This window comes from Sinocyclocheilus rhinocerous, unplaced genomic scaffold, assembly GCF_001515625.1.
Source record: "Sinocyclocheilus rhinocerous isolate Xijiao unplaced genomic scaffold, SAMN03320098_v1.1 scaffold616, whole genome shotgun sequence".
Classification (NCBI taxonomy): domain Eukaryota; kingdom Metazoa; phylum Chordata; class Actinopteri; order Cypriniformes; family Cyprinidae; genus Sinocyclocheilus; species Sinocyclocheilus rhinocerous.
The window spans coordinates 629,265-639,642 of record NW_015631496.1 but is presented as its reverse complement, the minus strand read 5'-3'; the positions used below and the strand labels follow the sequence as shown (position 1 = coordinate 639,642).

At 38.1% G+C, this 10,378-nt stretch overlaps 1 long non-coding RNA gene across 1 annotated transcript in view; it reads right to left on the bottom strand.

Annotated features, from left to right (window-relative positions):
• Nucleotides 1–497: 497 nt before the first annotated feature.
• The window catches only part of LOC107741743 (uncharacterized), a 50,999-nt gene continuing 41,118 nt past the window's right edge, over nt 498–10,378 (bottom strand). Inside the window, exon 3 of the long non-coding RNA XR_001640230.1 lies at nt 498–558. This is a non-coding gene — a long non-coding RNA (uncharacterized LOC107741743). The remainder of the gene's footprint in view (nt 559–10,378) is intronic.

The following is a 10,378-nucleotide window of genomic DNA, read 5'->3' as shown; positions in this document are numbered from 1 at the left end:
AAGGAGGGGGCTTTGTAGAAAACGAAGCGTTTGAGAGAGGCGGGGCATATAGGACCTACAATAATGTACAGTATTTGAAAAATAATGTGTTTTTTGAACATTAAAGCATGTCAACATATTCTGTTACACCAAATACACAAAATAATGATCTTTAAAAAAGCATCATATGACCCCTTTAAAGTATATATAAAATAAATTCTTAAATTATTATTTTATTATTTTTTTTTATTATATTAAAACAGTTACTTTCCATTTTAAGTATTCAAATATCTCATAATATTACCATTTTGCTGTATTTTTGATCAAATAAGTACAGCCTCTTTGAGCATAAGAGACCCCAAACTTACAAAAAACTAGTAAATTTTAGAAGTGAACTTTTTAAATTTATTTATTGCACAAAGTCTGCATTGAAACTCAAAGTTATGGTCAACTCAAGTTTTATAAATTTTTGTCTTTGTTCTTAGGTCTGTTGTGGAATGTCACAACTTCCTTAAGCGATCCAGCACTTTACCCTCAGCTTAATCACCTGACTGCATTCCTGCTGTCTGATTGGATCATCTTTTGAGGTAAGAACCTATGGCAAGAAGTTTGTTGAACTGATCAAAGTCACTTGAACGGTTTGTTCCGTTTTCTCCTCACGTCCTGCTCTTTTGTTGAAATTTGCTTGGTGAAGTAGGGGAATAATCGACAATTATGATTTTTGTCATAATCGTGCAGCCCTAATTGATCATGACAAAAAATGTTTAGCCTATTGAGCAAACCAAATCAGACAAAATCACCACATTAGAATTATTTCTGAAGGATCATGTGACTCTTAAAAGGTCATGAAACCCCCTGTTTCAGCACTGGTTAGTTCTCACAACAGTTAAAAAAAAAACGCTAAAAAAGTGGGCGTGGTGCGCAACGGAGTGGAGGGGGAAGAGGGGAGGCAGACAACACACACGGCTTCGGGTTCAGACAGTTTCATTTCGCTCCCATCGAGTTAAAAACACAAATAAATGCACAGCCATTTGCACTCTGTATCGAAAACATTTATATGAATGCGCTGTTGCAGCTATGATAACTCTTTAAGGCTTATTCTGCGGCGTTTATATAAGCCTTTTGACGGGTTGTGTCACGGAGCTGTAAAAACGGTTAGGCTACACTAAGTGAATGAATCGCGTTTGTACCAAACTCTTAATACAAAGCAAAAACAAACACTCTCCTTCGATCCATGAACGTTTCTCTCAGTTAATGTGCGCGATGTCATCTCACAGTGAAGCGTCTGTCATAGCAAATCAACACATGCTGTTGTGAATAATTAAGCGAAGCGTCTTCTCATAGGACAAGAACAATCAGTCTCATGAATAATTTAATAGACACCAACGCGTCATCGATGTACTATCGTCCTTTGCCACGTCACAAATTGTGACGTCAATATGATATATATTTTAAACCCGGAAGATAAAAATAGCGCAAAAAAGCTTCAAATTAACCAGTTTTCTCCAACAGTTAAAATTATCGGGTGCTAACATTGTCTTCTATGATGTGCAACACAAACACCTCTGTTAAAATCTCAGAAAAAGTAGTCTGGAGTTTCATGACCCTTTTAGACTGGTAGACTGGTAAATCTTCTTAACATTGCAATCATAGGAATAAATTTCAATTTAAAGGGGTCATATGATGCGATTTCAAGTTTTCCTTTCTCTTTGGAGTGTTACAAGCTGATTGTGCATAGATAAGATCCCTGAAATTGCAATGACTAAAGTCTCAAAACCAAAGAGATATTCTTTATCAAAGTTAAGACTCTGCCACGCCCCCCTAAAACGGCTCGTTCTAACACGCCCCACATATCTACCTCACTATGTGGAAATATTAGCATAATGCACCCAAATGTTCACGCAAAGAAAGAAGGCGTGGTTTCAGTAACCGCAGTTAGTGTTGAAGCAGCCATGTCAGGGAGACGCTGTGTGTTTCTAGACGAAAGCAAAAGCACTTTATTTGGCCTTCAGAAAGTAGATGCATTTAGGAATCTTTAAGATCACTTACAACAGAACAGCAATGCATTTTATGGACGACCGTTTCGTGAACCTAGGAGAGGAGGTAATTCTGACTTTGCTATGACAATCTGGCGCTTCTGAACCAGCTACTGTAAGTATGTTTTGTTATTAGTTTAAGTATTTGCTATTGACTGTTCAAATGCGGAGTTTTGCGCAGCGCAGAGTAACGCGGTGTGTGTGTGTGAGGGGAACACGTTCACATCACAGGAGAGTGAACTGCCTGTCAGAAATCATAGCACGTCAGCTGTCTTAACCGCGGCTTGTGTACTGCATCATCACTGTGTCTGTCACGCGACTCTGTTCCCCTTTCGGGCTCTGTCTTTACATTTATTTTGAAAGATGAAGCTCGCGATTATGGTAAGGGGCGTTACATTTCCGACGAGTGCTTGCGGTGTTCGGCCAATCACAATGCACTGGGTCAGCTGGCCAATCAGAGCAGACTGCGCTTGTCGGAAGGAGGGACTTTGTAGAAAACAAAGCGTTTGAGAGAGGCGGGGCATAGAGGACCTACAATAATGTACAGTATTTGAAAAATAATGTGTTTTTTGAACATTAAAGCATGTCAACATATTCTGTTACACCAAATACACAAAATAATGATCTTTAAAAAAAGCACCATATGACCCCTTTAACACAACACAACGGAGAACAAGCGTCAACACAACAGAAACAAGCTGCAACACAAAGAAATTAGCACAAGACAAACAGAAAACAAGCGTCAACACAATGGAAACAAGCAGCAACACAATGAAATTAGTCCTATGCGTTGTAGAGATTTCGTTGTGTTGTGCACTACTATCCCACCGTAAGAATTGGATTCGGATCAAGTAATTGAAGTGTAAAAAAATATTTTTTTGAATGATTTCTTGAAATAAAATACAAGAGTAGAGGTTGGTTTTCATATCATTTACAGTAATTACTTTCAATCTTGTACAGACATGTACATAGGAGCTCATGACAGAAGAGCTTTAGGTTTTGAATAACTGTGTGTATATGATATATCCAAAAATATAATATTATGGAAAAGGTTTGCAACGTGAGACAAATGTTTGCTTTTGAGATGAGTTTGTGATATTTTGAATGCATTGCTTCATTTTGCAAGAGATGTGAGGCATTTTGTATTTTGTGTGTGCAATTCTTGGATTTGTGTGTAAAGTTTTGAAAAAAAGAGGCAAAGTTTTGAAAATGTAAGTAGTTGAAAAATAAACTATAAAACATTCCGTTTTCTCCTCACGTCCTGCTCTTTTGTTGAAATTTGCTTGGTGAAGTAGAGTTGAGCCCCTCTGAAGGACAATGACTTGATTTGACAGAAAATTGAAATATCATCCAACTTCATTATTTTGGCTGGACTATTCACCCGAGGCCATCGCATGGGGGACAACGTCTGTCAATTTTTAGAAGAATACAAATATAATTTAAAAGAAACATCTGACAGTCTGTCAGACAATCTGTTTAAATCAAGTCTCACGGCGAGCAGGCGACAAACGATAGAAAAGTATCACAGTTGGAGAGGGTAAAAGGGAGGTGGGCAGATTTTCAAACACTTCAGAAAAGAGAAACAAGCAGACGACAGAATCGGAGAGAGATCACTTAAGAGAAGACAAAACAGATGAGACAGGAGACTTGACATGAAGAGTGGGAAAAAATCTGCTGGAAACACACATGCATCACAGCGCACCTGTGCAAGGCCCTTTTACTCATGCCCCCTGTCTGCCCAGATATCCCTTAGAGATCAAGACACATCCCACAACGCTGGACGCAGGGCTGGTGGTGACAGGCTCTGTTGGCCGGCTGCAGGGAGCAGATGGCTGGCCAGATGCAGGGTTGCGTTTGACCTTGGGCCCCGTGGAAGGCTAAACATCATAGGCGTCCTCCGGTGCTTCCACCTTTCTACCGCTCCATGGAGCCGCTGCTTCGCTCTGACAGCTTATGGTTGTTTTATTTAGATGAGCCATATGGAGCCATTATGTGCTCCATCGTTTAGCTGCTATCGCTATTCCCAGTGTAGTTTATCACCCTATGTGTATTCGAACAAAGACGAGTTCAAGTCCCCCAGACTGTCCATGACAATGGAGATACGCCATAAGATATGACTAATCACATTCAGCTCTGTGCTCGGACAGAAAGGGGTGGCAGAATTATAATTGGGGTCAGCTGATGCAGACTCGATGGAAGGGATCTTTAGCAAGTCTGCAATGCTAAGATTTATTAGCACGTATGCCAGCTTCAGCTGCCGTGCATTATTTTACCCAGAATTCTGCTGCATACCATGTGGGTTTAGAAAGATGCGAGGGAATGGGGATTGTTTTTTCTCTCTCGATTTAAAAGTGTGTGGAAATTTGGGTTTGCATGGCTACATGATTAATCGAAAATAATCACAATTACTATTATGGGTGCCGTTAATTGTGTGAAGTACTGTTTACAGCATTTTTTTCCCCACTGTATCCTATCCTACACTTATCCTACATTAGGATGCACAATATTATAATCTCAATTTTCCAATACTGATAAGCCACTAATTTATAAGATGATAACTGATACATATCCAATATTAAAATTCTATACTATTTTATGTCTATTTTATTTTATAAGAATAAAACACTAAATCAGTCATTTTAAATGATACTAGTGAATTATTCACAATGTTATAATGTACAGTTTAAAAATGGATATTCATTTTGAGATTTGAGTGCTTTTTGAATGCTTCTAAAGATTAATTTTAAGTAAGAGTTATATGACAGCAAAGGTTATACAAGTTATTGATATATATCAAATATAGGCATTTATATTTCCAATATCATCTTATAACTGATTTTATCAATGTGCCTTGCATCACTAGTAGCTCTATTAACTATGGTATTTTGGCAAAAACTATGGTTTCCCTGGTAAATTGTTGTGAGGCTGCACAAAATAATTACTATATTTAATATATTTAACTACAAGTCCGCATTAATTATCACAATTACAATGTCAAGAGAAATAATCGACAGTAATCAGTTCTAATCTTGTCTTAGCCATCATATCATCTAATTCATTGAGTTATACTTCTTTATTCTCTCACTAAGGTCATTGTAGTGTTTCCTTCAGGGAGCGTCTGTTTCCTAATGGCTTGATGGCTTTTAGCACACTGTTACCAAGTGCAATGTCTACTGATTTATTTATTTATTTGTTTTTTCATGTAAACGCTTGTGGTCACAGATATGTGCCCTGCTAATGGTTCCTAGTACCCAGTCTCTTTCAGTCTCTCAGTTTTCTTCAATAACTCATAGCACCATTCATTCAGATTTTCAACTTCATTTTACAATAGGGAGTGACGTTGACACCGTAAGAGATGCTGATAGATGTTCTTGGATCTCAGTACAGACGTTGAGCCCACGTTGTGCTCTTCCACTTTTGAATCTTCATTCAAGTTCATCAAAGTACAATTTACTTTCCAATCTTAAAAGATAGCTGATCAAACACTTCGTGATACAAAAGACAGAAGTGAGCTTATTTTCTTCATTTTTTTGAGTTTTAGAATCAAATCATTTGTTGACTTCTGGCAGGCTCAAAAACAACAAACCTACCTGACAATCGAAATAATCGTCAATTCTGGCTCCACGTCATTTTTCCAACAAATACTCTTCCTCTCTCATAAGAGGTTTATTTAACCACAGGTCAGCTGAATGGGCAGATGCCAGCAGAGGGTTTGGTCCACCATAGCTTTTTACTGATTTATAAATTCTCTCTCATGGTTTATCACTCTCATTAATGTCAGCACCTGCTGTAGCGGGGCTCTATCTGTCTGCCCGCAGGCCCTGCAGCTGTGCACTGAGCTCCGGCAAACTGCCCATCAGTCCTGCCCCCCTCCACCCTTCCACTCCACCAATAAGCGTTTGGCTGGGATAGTTGTAAAAACCTTGCTAGAATCAGGTGCACTTGCTCTGTTGATTGTAAATGTGTGTTTATCATGAGTATGCACATTCCAGGTACATTGGCATGAAAAAGTATTAGCTTGATTTTTACATATTTTTCTACCTGAATTTATTCATGCATTCACAATAAAAATGTAGGCAAAGGAAACATGGAAAACACAAAGCATATATTTGTCGTCATGTGGTTTATTTAAAGGGATAGCCCACACAAATATGAAAATTCTGTCATCATTTTTTCACCCTCATGTCGTTCCAAACCTGTATGACTGGCTGACTTCTTTGGAACGCAAAGTTTTGGTTCCCATTGACTTCCTTTGTAATTTCTGTCCTAACAAACTGTTTAGTTACTAGCATTCTTCAAAATATCATCTTTTGTGTTCCAAAATAGTCAGTCATAAAGGTTTGGAATGACATGAGGATGAGAAAATGATGATAGAGTTTTAATTTTTTTAATAATAATAAAAAAGTAATAAATTACCCGTGTTGTCTCTGTGCAAAAGTAATTGCCCTCTTAGTCTTTGAAATTAAATCAGAGTCTCTTAAGGCACCGATATACTTCAAACGAAGTTCGTTTTCGTTCTTCGTTTGGGGGCAAAAAGAAGTTCGAAAAGGCTGAACGACGGTATACTGTTTTCGAACATTCCAACACCCCCGTGCTGCTGGAGGCGGGGTGTAGATTAATGTAAACATGTGTCGCGACGCACGGTGTTTCGAACTGCCGAAACTAACTCAAAATGAACTTCGTTTCAGCCTGATTTTGTTCAATGATGCCATATCAGTTCGTTCTTCGATTTCGTTTGAAGTATATCGGGGCCTTTAGTGGTGAATATTCCCAAAAGTGGTCAGAATTTCTCAAAGGGCACACTAGCACCTCATCTGGAAAGCTTCAAATTATCACAGAAAAACTTTCAAAGAACTACAGGCTTCTCTTGCTTCAGCCAAGGTCACGGTTCATGACTCCGCAATAGGAAAGGGACTGTGAAAAACTGACTTTAAGGAAGAGTATCCAGGTGAAAACTTCTGCTCACCAAGAAGAACATCAAAGCTCACATCATGTTTGTTAAAGAAAGCATGTCATGATCCCAAGACCTTGGTTTATTCTATGGTCAGATGAGTGAAAATGTAAATAGCAAATACAGCATTGTACTGTAAGAAAGTGATGTGTACAGTGGCATTATGGTTGACTTGGTATGTTTTGCTGTCCGTGGTGGCCTCTGTGACTTGTTATCATTGAAAGTAGCTTATATTCAACCATATATAGATCATTCTTTAAGAGATTGTCTGGGCATCTGACCATGAGTTGAAGCTTAAGTGTAATTGTGTGATACAGCAGGACAATAATCCAAAACAGAGTCAAGTTGACATCTGAAGTACTGAAAAGAAACAAAGGATCATATCAAATTACAGGTGGTGTTTGATTGCCGTTATTATTGTTTAATGTTGTCTAGCCAGATATTAAATTTAAGGGGGCATTTACTTTTTCCTCAGGGGTGATGAGAGTCTGTGTTAGCCAATTTCACTCAATGAAATTTTCCCTTTGAGCAGCATGTCATTTTGTTTGAAATGTTGCAACCATTTTGTTCTCCGAATAGGCAATTGCTTTTTTTTGTTCACTGTACTGTATGTCAATAATACAACAAAAATTTGCAAATTATGCAAAGAGAATATTGCTTTATAAGCCTTATAAGAAGCTTCTTGAGTTTTCAGATTGAGTTTATTCCTTTTTTGGTGTGCAGAACTGAAAATGGCGTTAAAAGAACAAGCAGAGTAGCAGGAGGATGAAGAGAAAAGGGGAGTGATGGACCAAAGCAGCGCCCCCCCCTCCTTCTGTCCTTATTCACAAATTGGTTTCTTAGGTGCCACATTACACTTTGTGCATTGTGTGTGTTTTCTGCTGCCTTTAGTTTGTCTGTTAATCCATCAGCGCTGGGGATGGGGGGAAAAAGCTTGCACATTTGGAGCCAGGAAGCACCTCCTGCCTCATCTGTGTCCCTTAATCCTGAGAACAGCCATGTTGGTGAGATTGCAGGCCCGTCGGAGTCTCTCCTTCTGGAAACTTCAAAGTCAGGCATTGGCGATTTGGAAGACAGGGAAGCAAAGTCTGCAGGGAGCCTTCATGCAGGTCAGCCCAAATCTTTAGCTGAGAGCCCCTGGTTCAGTGCAGGTGGATCTGAGGCCAGTGTTGAGGGAGGGAGAGGTGCTGTTAGGCAGATGGAGAGGGATTAACCCCCACCACCACCACCCATCTTTGAATTATGAATGTCCCTTCTCTCTTTATGTCTGTCAGCACAAGGCAAGTCTTTGAACACAACACTCTTGTGTCCCTCTATGCAGTTATGTGTCATAAAAGGCATTTTACTGTTTCTGTAAGAGTCAGAAGTAATTTCTTTCTTGTATACTTCTACTCTGTCATAGGCGGAGGGTGAACCAACTGTAGGCTAAAGTTGTGGAAATCCAGGTGTAGGCGATATATTTTGCTAGATCACATCATTTTTTGAAATGAGAGAATGTCTTGAATTAGATGTATTAAAGGGATAGTTCACCCAAAAATGAAAATTCTGTCATTAATTACTCACCCTCATGTCGTTCCAGTCCCGTAAGACCTTCGTTCATCTTCAGAACACAAATTAAGATATTTTTGATGAATTCCGGAAGAGTGGAAATAGTTAAATGAAGTCGTTAATTTTGTTTTCTTTGCACACAAATAGTATAGCTTCTTAACATTACAGGTTAAACCACTGGTGTCACATGGACTATTTTAACAATGTCTTTACTACCTTTCTGGTCCTTGAACGTGTCAGTTGCGTTGCTGTCTATGCAGGGTCAGAAAGCTCTTGGATTTCATCAAAAATATCCTAATTTGTGTTCTGAAGATGAACAAAGGTTTTACGTTAAATGAAGTCGTTAATTTTGTTTTCTTTGCACACAAATAGTATAGCTTCTTAACATTACAGGTTAAACCACTGGTGTCACATGGACTATTTTAACAATGTCTTTACTACCTTTCTGGTCCTTGAACGTGTCAGTTGCGTTGCTGTCTATGCAGGGTCAGAAAGCTCTTGGATTTCATCAAAAATATCCTAATTTGTGTTCTGAAGATGAACAAAGGTTTTACGGGTTTGGAACGACATGAGGGTGAGTAATTAATGACAGATTTTTCTTTTTTAGGTGAACTATCCCTTTAAGTGTAATTTTCTTGTTTAAAATATAAACTTCATTTTGTTATTACTATTTATAAAATTTATTATTATTATTATTATTTAATTATATCTGATTAATATGTCATACTACAAAAGTTCAAAAGATTATTTTGAAAGTAGAGTTTTATGTTCACCAAGGCTTTATTTATTTGATCAGGAATACAGTAAAAATGGTAGTGTTGTAATCTATTATTTTACAATATTTTAAAATGTAATTTATTCTTGTGGTGGAAAAGCTGAATTTTCAGCAGTCATGTCACACGGCCCTTCAGAAAACATTCTAATTTGCTTATTTTGTGCTCAAGAAACATTCTTCTTATTATTAATGTTGACTTTTTACTTTATTGTGATACATTTTTTCAGGATTCTTTGATGAATAGAAAGTGTTGCTATGCTATGCTATGCTATGTTACGTTACATTACGTTACGTTGACACAGATTCAAATCTGTATATCCCACATGACTGCCACAGTTCAGTGTACCTGGATCATATGTGAAAACCTCTAGGTTTGTTTATTTTTAGAATAACCTTCTTGTTCCGCCTGAGGGTAATATACATGATAAAACAACTAATTTTATCAGACTGTAACTCTTGTGTAGCCAATAACTTGTTCACCTTTAATACCTGGCCAAAAAGAAAGTTAGTTTTGGACCCGGGGATGCACTGTGATGCTGATGTTTGAACTCGTGTTGTGCTCAGGGAGGCAGGGACTCCACAACTGCTGCTGTGAGGATTCACAAACACAAAGGAGTGGCAAATTCATGAAAATGAAACGAATGAGGTTAATACAGCCTGTTTTATGCAGAGATCCTTGAGGATGACATTTGTTATGTTGCACGAAAATGTAAATGAAGAGGAAAGCCTTGCTTCAAGATGTCTCTGAGGGAACCAGGCACTGTGTTCATAGAAAATACAGCAGGTCTGGGATCAGATTCCACCTTGTCTTCTCTAATCACAGACAGAATAGACTACAAAGCAAAACAGACCTAGAAATATCTCTCATATAATGTTTCATATTCTTAGACACTTCATTAATATGGCACAATATCTAATTCTCTCATTCTGTATTTTTAAACGTATCCTTATTTTTGGCGTAGTTTGGTGTCTGAACTAATGGACTTGCTGTATTCTTTCTGTTTTACAGACTCAGATCTGCCAATGACATGTGACCCTATCTGAAAGCGTTGGAAGAATTGAGCCTCAGCCTTTTAGATGCCAGATCTG